The sequence below is a fragment of the Lontra canadensis genome, unplaced genomic scaffold (assembly GCF_010015895.1).
Source record: "Lontra canadensis isolate GAN:19392208 unplaced genomic scaffold, GSC_riverotter_1.0 scaffold69, whole genome shotgun sequence".
In the NCBI taxonomy this organism is placed as follows: Eukaryota; Metazoa; Chordata; class Mammalia; order Carnivora; family Mustelidae; genus Lontra; species Lontra canadensis.
In genome coordinates, this window is record NW_022631063.1 from 6,323,354 (window position 1) to 6,336,483 (window position 13,130).

A 13,130-nucleotide genomic window follows, 5' to 3' on the forward strand; every position below is an offset into this window, starting at 1 on the left:
AGATTTGAAAAAGAAAAGAGTCTCATTATATCTCATTATATCCTGCCTTTCTGTTATCAACCATCAAATTCCAGTTGGTGAACTTCTGATCAGAAAGAACTACTTAGCAGTCACCTCATAGTGAGACTAGAGAGACTCCTCAGGACAAGGGGTCCTCAATCAGCTTGAGTACTGATGGTGGTTGGAGCACAGCTCCAACCGCCAACAGTGCCCAGAGGTTTTCTTACCCGCTTTAGTGCTCCTCCAGAATGATAAGAAGTATGAGGATGGGGGTGTCTGGGTGGCTCAGTCGTTAAGCATCTGCCTTTGGCTCAGGTCATGATCCCAGTGTCCTGGGGTGGAGCCCCGCGTTGGGCTCCCTGCTTCGCGGGAAGCCTGCTTCTCCCTCTCCCACTCCCCCTTTTTGTGTTCCCTCTCTATGTCAAATAAATAAATAATATCTTTTAAAAAAAGAACTATGAGGATGATATTCTAGAGAGAATATTTCTTGACATTAAAAAAGGAAAAAAAAAAAAAAAACCTGGGGCACCTGGGTGGCTCAGTCGTTAAGCGTCTGCCTTCGGCTCAGGTCATGATCCCAGAGTCCTGGGATCAAGCCCTGCATCGGGCTCCTTGCTCTACAGGAAGCCTGCTTCTCCCCCTCCCTCTCCCCCTGTTTGTGTTCCTTCTCCTGCTATTATTCCTCTCTCTGTGTCAAATAAATAAATAAATAAAATCTTTAAAAAACAAAACAAAAACCTAACATCTGGGCCTCAACATTTTTTTAAAATTAGTAGCCTCCTTGCTGGTGATGATCTTAGTCCTATTGTTTTGCTGAAGGGCGTCAGAAAAATGCCTTTCAAAATCTGGTCATCTTGGCATGCAGAAGCAGCATGAGGATTTTCTGAATTGAATCGGCCTGTATGTACTTAAAAGGGGACCTAGGATTTTTAAAGAAGACTGACTTTTAATCAATTGGAAACTGTATGAATTAAGATGATTTCCAAAATCAACAGCCTAAGACTTCAGTTTTATTACTCAAGAAATAAATCCTCGACAGATGGTCCATGGGAGTGACACAAATTCCTGAAGATTTTAATCATACAAAAGTGAATTGTAAAGCCCTACAAAGATGAGAAGTATTTTAGGACAAGCTACTAATGGTCACAGCTACCTAGGAAATAATTTAGTACAAATTCACAAACTGTACGATGAACATACTGTGAAGCTGTAAGTTCATCCTGTAACAGCTACTTGCTGAAAAAAGGAAAACTAAAAAAAAAAAAGGTGGGGGGAGGAGCAATTTCTTAGGACACTCATTAATAACTGATTTTTTAATGGATTTTACCTGTTTGATGTTGATTCAATCAGATATAACCTGCGTGACCAAAAACAAACAAACAAACAAACAAACAAACAAAAAACGTTCTTTTTTCAAACATGTCACATTTATATTCTGGAAATATTTGCTCAAGAGGTGTTTCAAGCCACGCTAGAGAGCCTCAAAGAATACTTTTATACTAAGCATTAACTCTTGCTCTGTCATTTTCAGATGGTTGAGTCACTTGGTACCCCTCATCACCATCTGGTTACCTCATTGTCTTTGCTCAGTTGCTAACCAGGAAGAGATCTGGTGCTTTGTCTGCATCTTCTTGTTTTCATAGCTCCCAGAACAACCCCTTTCTTTTTCGCTCTTGTCAGTTCTCTGAACAAGTTGCAGCTCCCAAGACTGTGCAAAGCTGACTTTCACTAGCTGAGGACTACCTGTGCCTTGCTGTGGTGCAGATGCTTCCCTTCCAGGAATTCAGCAACGCATGATCACTTATTTTCTTGACTCATGCACTGACTCAAGTATTTATTATGCATGATGTTCGGGGGATGTTGGGAAATACAAAGATGAGGCCACCTCATCTCCAGACCTCAAGAAATTTACATTATGTTGCACAGGAAGGAAACAAACTGTGCTAAATGCTATAGAACTGCAGTGTCCAATAGCTTAGCCACTAATTGTTGATTACTGGCATTTGAATGTGGGTAGGTTGAATTGAGATGTACTGTAAGTATAAAATATGCACTGGATTTTGAAGATTCAGCGCAAAAAAATACAAAGCATCTCATTTTTTTTTTTTTGCATAAGCATGCCAGTTTTTTTTTTTTAAAGATTTTATTTATTTATTTATTTGACAGGCAGAGATCGCAAGCAGGCAGAGAGGCAGGCAGAGAGAGAGAGAGGGAAGCAGGCTCCCTGCTGAGCAGAGAACCCGATGCGGGACTCGATCCCAGGACCCCGAGATCATGACCTGAGCTGAAGGCAGTGGCTCAACCCACTGAGCCACCCAGGCGCCCCAAAGCATCTCATTTTTATATTGATAATATGTTGAGGGGATAATATTTTGCATATCTTGGGTTAAATAAAGTATATAATTAATTTAACCTGTTTCTTAGCACTTTTTCTATGTCGCTACTAGAACATTTATAATTACATATGTGGCTAGCATTGATATGGAAGTTTAGAGGGAAGTGGAAGAATACTGCATGTGTGTGTTTGTGTGGGGGAGGGGGTGTGGCAGGGGCACATACAGGGGAAGATGCTGAGCAGAGAAACATCCAAGAAGGGGTGACACTTGAACTAGCTTTTGCATGTGCAGCGTGGAGCAAAGACAATGCTGTGTAACAGGCAAGGGACCATCTCTGGCTCACATCTCAGCTCCTCTTAGAAGCTCCTTCACCTCTAACTCCTGATTTCTACATGAAAAAAGAAAAAATGGAGCTGGTGATGTCAATCTCCTAAGATTGACCATGATGAGAATTATAATAAGTTAATGTATACAAAGAGATTAGTACAGTGCATAGCATAAGAAAAAGTCCTCGATAAATGGTACCTAAAGTTACTAGTACATGGAATATCAGCAGGGGTGTAGGATAATTTAAAGAATGTGAAAGTGACATTTAACATAAATGCCATTTCCTCAGCTACTGTGCTAGAGATGCCACCATTAAAGTCTTGTCTCTTCTTAAATCATTGCTTATAATCTGAGCGAATCTCAAATTCTACACAAAGCAAAACAAAGATACATTTTCCAGTTGATTTTCACTGTCCCTGTTCCTTGCTAACTTTGTAACACTTTATAATCTTTTAAATTTTTTAAAAAATTTTTTGTGCAAAGAAGAAGGCTGAAAGTGTTAGTGGGCTATTTTCTTCCTTTTCCCTGTTGATATTCTTGCTCATTGAACACTATTCGGTGGCCCACATCTAGCTTCATCATAATTATGGATGGAAACTAGAGCAGATTCCAAGAATGATGGGGTTGTCATTCCATTAGGATACAGGAGAAAATCAGCACATCCCCAAGTTCCCATTAAAGCAATCCTTCGAGGGCTTTATGACAGTCTGATACCTTATTGCAATGTCCTGAAAAACTAATATTAGACCACCACGTGGCAGGTTACTTAGAGAGTAATGGACAGAAGAGGTCACTTTAATTGCATATAGAAGCTAGTGTCTCTTAAGTGCTTACCACAGGGTTGATTGTTGTAAGTATGCCAGATATTTGCTTGGCAAATATATTCTCTCACCCATCCTGAGTTTCCAGCTTTAGGAATTTTAAAATGACCTCTTCTAGAGGGGTAAAATCAAAGTCTATACATGACTTGCTTCAAGTCAAACTCTACAGACCTCTGGCTTCTTATACACTGGGTTCCTGGTACATTCCAACTTCTTCCCCTCCACCCCCGGCTATTTGTTAGGAAAGTCAGAAAAGGGTGTCCATTGAGAACCCTCAATCACCTCAAGGCTGGGCTTAGTAATTGCCTGTACTGTTATAATAATGAGCATAATATTATTGAGCACTCCTTGTGCCAGGCATTATTCTATTTCTTCTAATCCTTATAACACCATCATGAATCACTTACTGTTACCCCTTACCTTAGTTTCTATTGTTGCTTTAGAAATTACCATAAAATGTAGGGGCTTACAAAAACAATAATCCTTTATGATCTCTTATGGTTTCTGTGGATCAGATGAAGCCTAGTGAGTTTGATATATCTCCATACCATGAAGTCTGGGGTCTCAGTTGGAGGACTTGAAGGCTGGACCCTGGAATCATCCAAAGGCTCATTCTCTGACATGTCTAAGTGGTTGATGTTGGCTGTGGGCGGAGTTGTTGATTAGGACACCCACAGGTGGCCTGGGCTTCCTCACAGCATGGTGACTGGGTTAGAAAGGTAAGTGTCCCACAAAAGAGAAGAGACAGAGAGAATACACAGGTGCATTAGGCAGAATCCTACCGCCGATTGTGACTTCACTGGCTGTCACTCACTTCTGCCAAATTCTTTTGGATGAGGCAATTGCCCAGATTCAAGGGAAAGGAATATAGATCCCGTCTCTTGGTGAAGGAATGTCAATGTCAGTTCATGAGAATAGCATGTGGGGCAGAATACACATCAGTGCAGCTGCCCTTGGATGGCTTTTGGAAAATACAATCTGCTACACACCTATATTTCATAGATGAAAAAGAGGCTTAAGGGGACTAAATTGCTTGTGATCATACAACTAGTAAAAAGTAAGCCCAAGAGAGAAATCTGCTGGTTTCCAGAATCTATTCTAAAATCAAAAACAAAAACAAATCACTATGCTATTATATCTCCCACCCCAAATTCTTTATAGCTTTCAATCTTAAAAAAAAATCTACTTCAACTACACAAATATTTATTTATTTAAATAGTGTGCCACAAATTTCATAAACCTAGAGCAGTGGATGATAACATGAATTCACAATAATTTTAAGGTCCAAGTTACAAGAGCTGAAGACTTCTCTCTTTTCTTAGGAATGTTTCCTTTTCTTTCTTACTATTTCTATAGCTTCTAAAGATGCCCACCAACTCATCTTTCCTCCAAGCCACTATGTAACAGCTACCAAGCTGTTTCCTCTGCCAGTAGTGGGACTTCTGAGAACATCAGGGACAAGGGAGCTGGGTCTTTTCCCTTCACTAGCTGCTGAGGGAGTCAGAGGGGAGCTGGTTTTGCACAGGGGTGGGAACAATGACCTTGTTCCAACTCTGGGTCCCATGTTTTCATCTTACCTGGACAGAAGAGCAGTGTTGCCTTTCCCAGTGGCAGGGTCACATGGAAGCCATCCACTCAACTTAGCCCCCACACCCTTCTCATTCTTCTATCACTGGTGTTAGTAAAACAAAATAAAACAACTCCCCTTGCCTTATTCCCAATTCCAGGGCTATCTAAGGACAAACAATAATTCAGATCTCCAAACTCACTCCTGGAAGGGTTAGAAATATTCATCTTTTTCTTTTCCGTGAAAAAACTGCAACAAAATCTATAGGAAGAAGCTTAGCTCAACAACACAATATTTTACACACCAAGCATAAACTCTTTAAGGACTAAACAGGGGTCATCCAATTATTGTGGACTTCACGGTTTCTGGAAAAACCATGTCAAACATGACCAAAAAAGGTCTGGCAGACATTTACTTTTTACATATCTCTCTCAAAGAACTAGTGAGGTAGTTTTCCCAAAGCAAAAGAGGGATTAACCCAAAGACAAATTCTCTAACCAGAGCTGTGAAAACAAGTTTTCCCACCATAAGTTGGTCACAGCTATAGTTCTCTTTGCATGAAGGGAAATTATGCCTTAGACACAGCCCAGAAATGGGAACTCAGCTGTGGGAGAGGTAGAAAGCCTTACATTCACAGCTGGCCATCCTCTTATGGTATTAAGATAGCAGCAGCAGCAGCAGCAGCAGTAGTAGTAGTAGTAGTAGTAGTAATGAAGAGGAGGAGGAGGGTAAGTGGGGTGGATAATGGGCAGGAGTGGAGAAATAACATATTGAATTCTTACTAAATACTGGCACTGTGCTAAGTGCATTCAGAGTTCTCCCAATAGCTCTGTGAAGTATGTGAAATACCCCTTTTGGAAAAATACCCCTTTTTTCAGATGAGGAAACTCAGACTTAAAGACATAGGGAGTTGTCCAAGGCCATATAACTTATAAAGAGGTGAAGCTAAGCATTTTACTTAAGCATTCTTATTCCTGAATTCTTATACTATTCTTATCAATTGTCTCCTACCCCAAATTTGCTGTTAGTTGTTGTTTTCCTAAGAAACCTAATTAGACCAAACTTCACTAAATACCCACTATGTGCATAAATCTTCACTAGGCCCTTGGAGGATAGAAATGAAATAAGACCTAGTTCCTGTGCTGAGAGAACCAGTAGTTTAATAAAGAAGACTCTATCCACGATGTGAGGGTTCTCGGGGTTCTATGGCAATACCGAGTAGAGAAGGATTTGTTCTAGCTCTGATGGGATCTTAGAAAAATTCCAGAAGGTAATTTTTTGAGATGGTAATTAGCTTACAAATGCAAGTTTGACAGGTAAAGAGGAAAGGGATGGGGTGCCTTGGTGGCTCAGTTGGCTAAGTATCCGATTCTTGATCTCAGCCCAGGTCCTGATCTCATGGTCATGAGTTCAAGCCCCATGCTGGGGTTTGATGGAGCCCAATTAAAAGAAAGAAAGAAAGAAAGAAAGAAAGAAAGAAAGAAAGAAAGAAATGAAGGAAGGAAGGAAGGGCATTCTAAACAAGGGAAATAATATAAAGAAGAATAATTTTAAAAGAAGGGCTGGTACAAATACATGGCACAAGAGAGGATGACTGGGTCATTAGTAAAAAATTATATGGTTTGGGTAAACCTCAAAGGTGGATTAGGAAAAGAGAGATGAGAAGCCAGTTGTGATGGGCCCTGATTGCCCACAAAAGAGACTGGATTTGTCCTACAGCCAAGAAGACGCATTCAGAACCTTTTGTAAAGAGGTCTGGAAGAATGATATGGGTGTTTCAGAGGCCGGGCAGCTCCTATAACTCCTCTGATGGATAAGACTTCTGGATGCGCCTTGCATACTGCCAGGCTGGTTGGGAGAGCCTCAAGGGAAGACTACATGCACTGGGCAGAAATCCAGGGAGAACTTGTCTTTCATCTCCAGGTTTTAATTCTATTTCCTTGAGTTAGATTTTTGTGGCTTTGCCTTTCAGACGGCTCTCACTAGATATTTTCCAATGACACAGGAAAAAAAAGGCTGAGATTTGTGCTAAAATTCTCAACCAGAGGCCTAATGTTGACCATTGGCAGTCATTACTGGAAGGGACAAAGGTTTGCAAGGTAAAAGACATGTGTGGGAGGAGAGTAAATCTGCCCCTTGTCCGAAGGGGATATACAGAAGGATGGGGGGATGGAAGTAGGGTTACTTCACTGTTGTGGCCTTTTCCCTGGGTCTTTGCAATAGCATTTGTTCATCTTTCCTAGTCTTAAGGAACTGAAGTGAATTCCTGCTATTCAAAGTATAAGCTATGTAGTTTTTCTAAATGATATTTATTCCTTTTTGATGGTGAGATTTTCCTCACTGAGCTCTATGAAGAGTTGAGACCTAGCTAATCATCATTTCTGAGAATGGTGTGGAGTCCGGAAAATTGATGCCTGCAATGACCATATTATCTTTTTATCTTGGCTAATCTTAGAAAGCCTGAGCCAAGGACTCTACTTGTGCTTCCTGCTAGGACAGAACAGGTGAAATCAGATCTCACAAGGAGATAAAGCAAGCTTTTTAATCTCATGAAAGATTTTTTTTTCCAAACTCACTATAACTGACAAATGGTCTCATTTAACTTGGGCTGCTATGTTTCCCCTTGAGTAGCTCTAGTATGCAGCTTGAAAGCTAATCCGTAGATCAAAAGAGTTTTTGGTTGGACACTGAATGAGGGTGGTATAGAAGGCAAAGAGAACCACATCCAGAAGTTTAAGTAAGTTAAGGTTAATGGAGGACATAACATATACATGCTCACTGGTATAAACTGTTCACCAACCAGAAAATAAACTCCTTGGTCCCACAGCCCAAGGGAAGTCAAGAGAAGAGGAGAAGTAGCAGAAGCACAGGTGGACATGAGGGCACGGGTGGGCCTAAGGGCCAGGGGGTGGTGACCTGACCTGCTCAGGGGGCCTAGACTTCCTGTTTAAGAAGTGCCTCAAATGTAGGGCACCCGGGTGGCTCAGTGGGTTAAAGCCTCTGTCTTCGGCTCAGGTCATGATCTCAGGGTCCTGGGATCGAGCCCCACATCGAGCCCCACATTGGGCTCTCTGCTCAGCGGGGAGCCTGCTTCCTTCCTCTCTCTCTGTGCCTGCCTCTCTGTCTACTTGTGATCTCTGTCTGTCAAAAAAATAAATAAAATCTAAAAAGAAAAAAAAAAAAAAGAAGTTCCTCAAATGTAGACACTTGACCTTATCAAATACAGGTCAAAACGGTGTAATATCTAGAGTTCTAGAGTTTTGCTGAAAGCCAAGGGAAGAAACATTCCATGTCAGCCTTTAGCATATGTGCCAGACTATATCACCCACCGTGCTCTATGAATTCATGTTTTTTTTGAGAATTTTAAAAAAGATTTATTTATTTATTTGAGAGAGAGAAAGAGCGCTCACAGGGAGGGGCACAGGGAAAGGGAGAGAAAAACCTCAGCAGACTCCTTGCTAAGCTCAGGACCAATGTGGGGTCGATCTCACAACTATGAGATCATGACCCCAGTGGAAACCAAGAGTTGGACTCTCAACCGACTATGCCACCCAGGGGCCCTTGAATTCATGCTTTTTAAAAAGGTTTTACAATCATCTTATAAGGGTGATATTATATTGCATTGTATTTTGCATCTGAAAATTTCTAACAAGACAATGTTAAAATTCTGTAGAGCCATCTTATTATTATTACTTATTTTAATGATTGGGGGCCTCAAGGAATTGAAGCGAGCAGAACCTCCTTGACGCCCCTGGGCCCTGAATATGGGGAAGCTAAGGAGATTCCCCTCCTCGTTACCTTGGTCCCAGTCATAGAAGAAAACACCTGCAGGGCTCGACAGACCAGCACACATTAACAGGAATTGTGTGTCAGTATTTAAGCTGCCTGTTTGGGGTCCTGCTGTCAGCACTGAGCTGCCCATCTTCCCTGAAGCACTCTGTAGTTTGTTCTCATTCCCAGAGTATTTAAAGGTTGGTCTATGAATATTTGTTAAATCTACTAAAAATGAGTCTCTATGTGGTGGAGACAGCACAGACGAGGGTTGAGCTGAGAACATTCTAGCCCTGGGGAATGAATAACACTGCAAGTCCTGCCAAGTGCTCAGCTTGGACTGAGTTTCCTTCGAATCTGGTCAAATTTGCGTGATCCGACAGCTTCAGTGCAAAGGTTTGTGTGTTTCGGTGACTGTGGGTCCTCACGCAACTGTCATGAGCAAATACACGAATTCTGTGTTGCCTACACAGGATTTCCAGCTCCTTTCCTGGATGAGGCCCAGAATAAATCTTTTTTTTTTTCCTTTTTTTTTGAATGTTCAAGAGAAGTTAGTTGGGCATTAAAAAAAAAACTCTGCATTTCACTCCTTCAGTAATGATTCACTGACCAGGCCTCAGGTGCCAAATGGCTATTCAAGGCATGGGGCAGAGCTCTGAGTAAGATGGCAAGGGCCCTCCTCTCCCAGAGCCCATTGCTCCAGGTGGGAAGACGGTAACAAACTAGTAAATCAGTAAATGCACAAGATGATCTCAGATGGTCCCAAGTGATATGACAGCAATAAAGCAGGGCAGGGGTACAGGGGGTTTGATGTAGGGATTGGGCTGCAATTTCAGATTGTGTGGTCAGAGCTGACTACCAGAGGAAATGGCATTTGAGCTAAAGATACGTATCTGCATGGAGAACTCTTACTGTGCCCCTTAGCTATATGGAGCTACTTGATTCGAGAAGAATTCCAGGAGGAATGGCAATTACCTGGATAACATTCAAGACTTTTGCTTAGCATCAACAGTCTTATACATGGTTCATTATTCCGCAGTTCAACCAGCATCCTCTGAGGACACTGACTTTTACTTTTCTGAAAGGGCAGCCTGATTGCTCCTTGGTGGTCAGGAGCTTAGCTAGCTAGAATGACCTTGTGTTAGTTACAACCCTTCCCCACGCTTCATTTTCCTTGCTATAATGATTTTTTTTTTTTTCCTGGAAGATTGTTTTGTTTGAGGGCTGATGACATCAATGAAACTGCACAAACCACCAGTGAAAATTGGTCTTGCTGCTTTATTGTGACATCTAAAGTCTTCTCTTTGTCCACTGATGTAGCCACTGAGTAGGGAGAAACACCCACAAAGTGGAAGCTGACGCAGTAGCAACGAGTGCCCTCTTGCTATTTAAAGATGCAGGGCATTTCTGAGCTTTCCATAAGGGAATAATTAAATCACTGCAGGTAACAAAGAATTAATTTTGAGGGATATTAAGCACCCTTAATTAGCACATTTGAGTTTCGTTTTCCCACAGGGAAAATATTCTCATGGCAACTTGCCATGTCAAAGCTTCTAAAACTTCTGCCTAAACTTAGAGCTGAAGTCCATTTTACAATGCAAATGAGCACTGAAAAAAATCTTTTAAGCCAAATCATTCATAAGCATTTAGGTTCCAGGGCTTTGGACTTTATTAATAATTCTGTGGCAACCACTGGGGAAGCCTTCTGAAAAATAAATAGCTGGTAAATTGAGAGTACCCAAATCTTCTAATAACTCCCATCTGTGCAGAGGATTTTTTTTTTTTATTGTTTTCTTTTTGTTTTTTGGGGGCAGAATTTTGAAAGCTCGTTCCCCGCCCCCCTGCCAAATTCTGATTATGCTATATTTTAATCACATTTTAAAGTTAAAGTGAATTTAGAGATCATAAAAATTCAAGACAAATATAAAGATCTCAGCCTAGACCCATCCATCACATGGAGCTGTTTGCTTACACCATCACAAGCAATTAGGACAGCAGAAAGTACTGCAGTTTATTGGTCTCAAGTTCAATTAAATGAGATCGATTAATTCCTTGGGATATTTATGATATGCTTCTCCTACCGAGGCATCAGTGCTGCATCAGATTTAATTTAACAGTGAAGGAGGGCTGATCTGTTTGGTTATTATGTAGGTTAATGTATTTTTTTAATTTTTAGGGGGAATGATTTTTAAAACTATGTGTGCTTTCCAACCATGAACATTGCAGCGTTTAATTTAATGTATGTTAATGATTGCCAGGTAATGATTATTTTAGACTTGGACATGAACATTTGCTTTAGATGCATTTCTGAAGGCAAAACTAAATGATGAACAACTACTGCGAGTGAGTTACCTTTGAAATTCTATCCTACTTCTTGGATCCACACATGAGAATGAACTTTAACAGCTAATGAGAGGAAGGAAGAGCATAATCATTTTAGGTAGTATCAGTTCTCAAAAGGTTTATAATAGGGTGATTTCGAATGTCTAACTTCTCACTATTAAAAATGTCACAAGGGGCACCTGGGTGACTCAGCGGTTAAGCATCTGCCTTCGGCTCAGGTCATGGTCTCAGGGTCCGGGATCCAGCCCCATGTCTGGCCCTCTGCTCAGCAGGGAGCCTGCTTCTCCCTCTCCCTCTACCTGCCTCTCCCACACAGCTCTCTCTGTCTGTCAAATAAATAAATAAAATAAAATAAACGTCACAGAAAAACGTTCAAAGTGCTGGGAGGAAAGCTGATAAGTAACAGATACTGCCAATATAACCACGTGGCCCTAAGTTCTTTGATTTTGTTTTCCGATGGGATCCTGTAGGCAGCTAGCAACATCTTCCCACATGGCTCTTTGAACATTTCAGGACTTGTTACAGGATGAAGCAAGAAGTGATTTCTTTAAACTTTTAAATTTCTCTTCCATGCTTCTGACACTAATTACCTCCTGCTTTTTCCTCTCCTCCATTTTTTTCTCTTCATTCCTTCTTCCCTCTGTCCTCTAAGAGTGTAGAAGTTTGAGACTGATGAGATCCTAAAATATGAGTGCACTGACTAGTGTTTTTTTCTAACTGAAGAAACTTCTTAGGGCGAGGCAGATTCTGGTTTTTATCCTTGCCCTTCTCTCCATAGTACTTTATGTGAATTCTGAAATATTCAAGGGAACTTGGAGGACGTCATTTTCCAAGTGAGTTTCAGAGAGGAATACCTTTTCCAACATCTGTAACAGGTAAATCTCTGCTGAGCACATCCCATGATAGGAAGTTCATTGCTTGATAAGGCTGCTGATTCACCTTTGTTCAGCTTTGCGCATTTCTTTTTTCTTTCTTTTTTTTTAAGATTTTTAATTATTTATTTGACAGACAGAGATCACAAGTAGGCAGAGAGGCAGGCAGAGAGAGAGAGAGGGGAAGCAGGCTCCCCGCTGAGCAGAGAGCCGGATGCAGGGCTTGATCCCACAACATTGGAATCATGACCTGAGCAGAAGGCAGAGGCTTTAACCCACTGAGCCAACCAGGGGTCCCGAGCTTTGTGTATTTCTTCTATGGAGATGAAATCAGTTTTACGGATATTTTAGCCTATTGTCCCAAGTTCTGCCCTCTGGATCTGCACAGATCAAGTCAAATCACCCACACTTTGACAGCCTTTCCACTCTTGGAACACACATATTGGAACCCAAAAACCTTTTATTTTCCCATGGTAACTGGAATACATCTGTCCTCGTAGACTATCCCTGCTCCACACAGTTGACTAAAATTCCAGTTTCTTGACCTCCTCAAATTTAAAATCCATCTCCATAATTTCTCAAATTCTCTTTAGCTTATATCCTCCAGATTCCTTGATTGAAGAAGCTTCTTGGATCAAAACCTAGTCTCTTTACGAGTTTCCACAAAATGTCACCGGTTCTCAGCAGTTTGGGTCTAACATGTTTATGGCAGCTTAGCTCATGAGGACTCGCACAGCCGGGCGCAGGGCCTCCGAAACCTCCCTCCACTCCCCTGTCTTTCCCTTCCTTATAATGTCCTCACCCTCTCTGCTGAGTGAAAGTCCATGCCAGTAATCCGGGCTGTGGAGAATTTAGCCTGCCTTGAAGGTAGATTATCTCAATAGAGCCTGTTCCTTCCCTGAAACAGTGCAACTTTCACTGTTGTTACAGTTTATAATATTAACCGCTTCCATTGAAATGTTAAGCACTTTGCATGACCTTATTTTAATTTTAGTTTAACCCCATGTGGTAGATAGTACTATTCCCTTTGCTCATGGGAAGAAACTAAGGTTTCCAGAGGTCACGTAATTTTTCTAGGGAAAACGTGGCTATT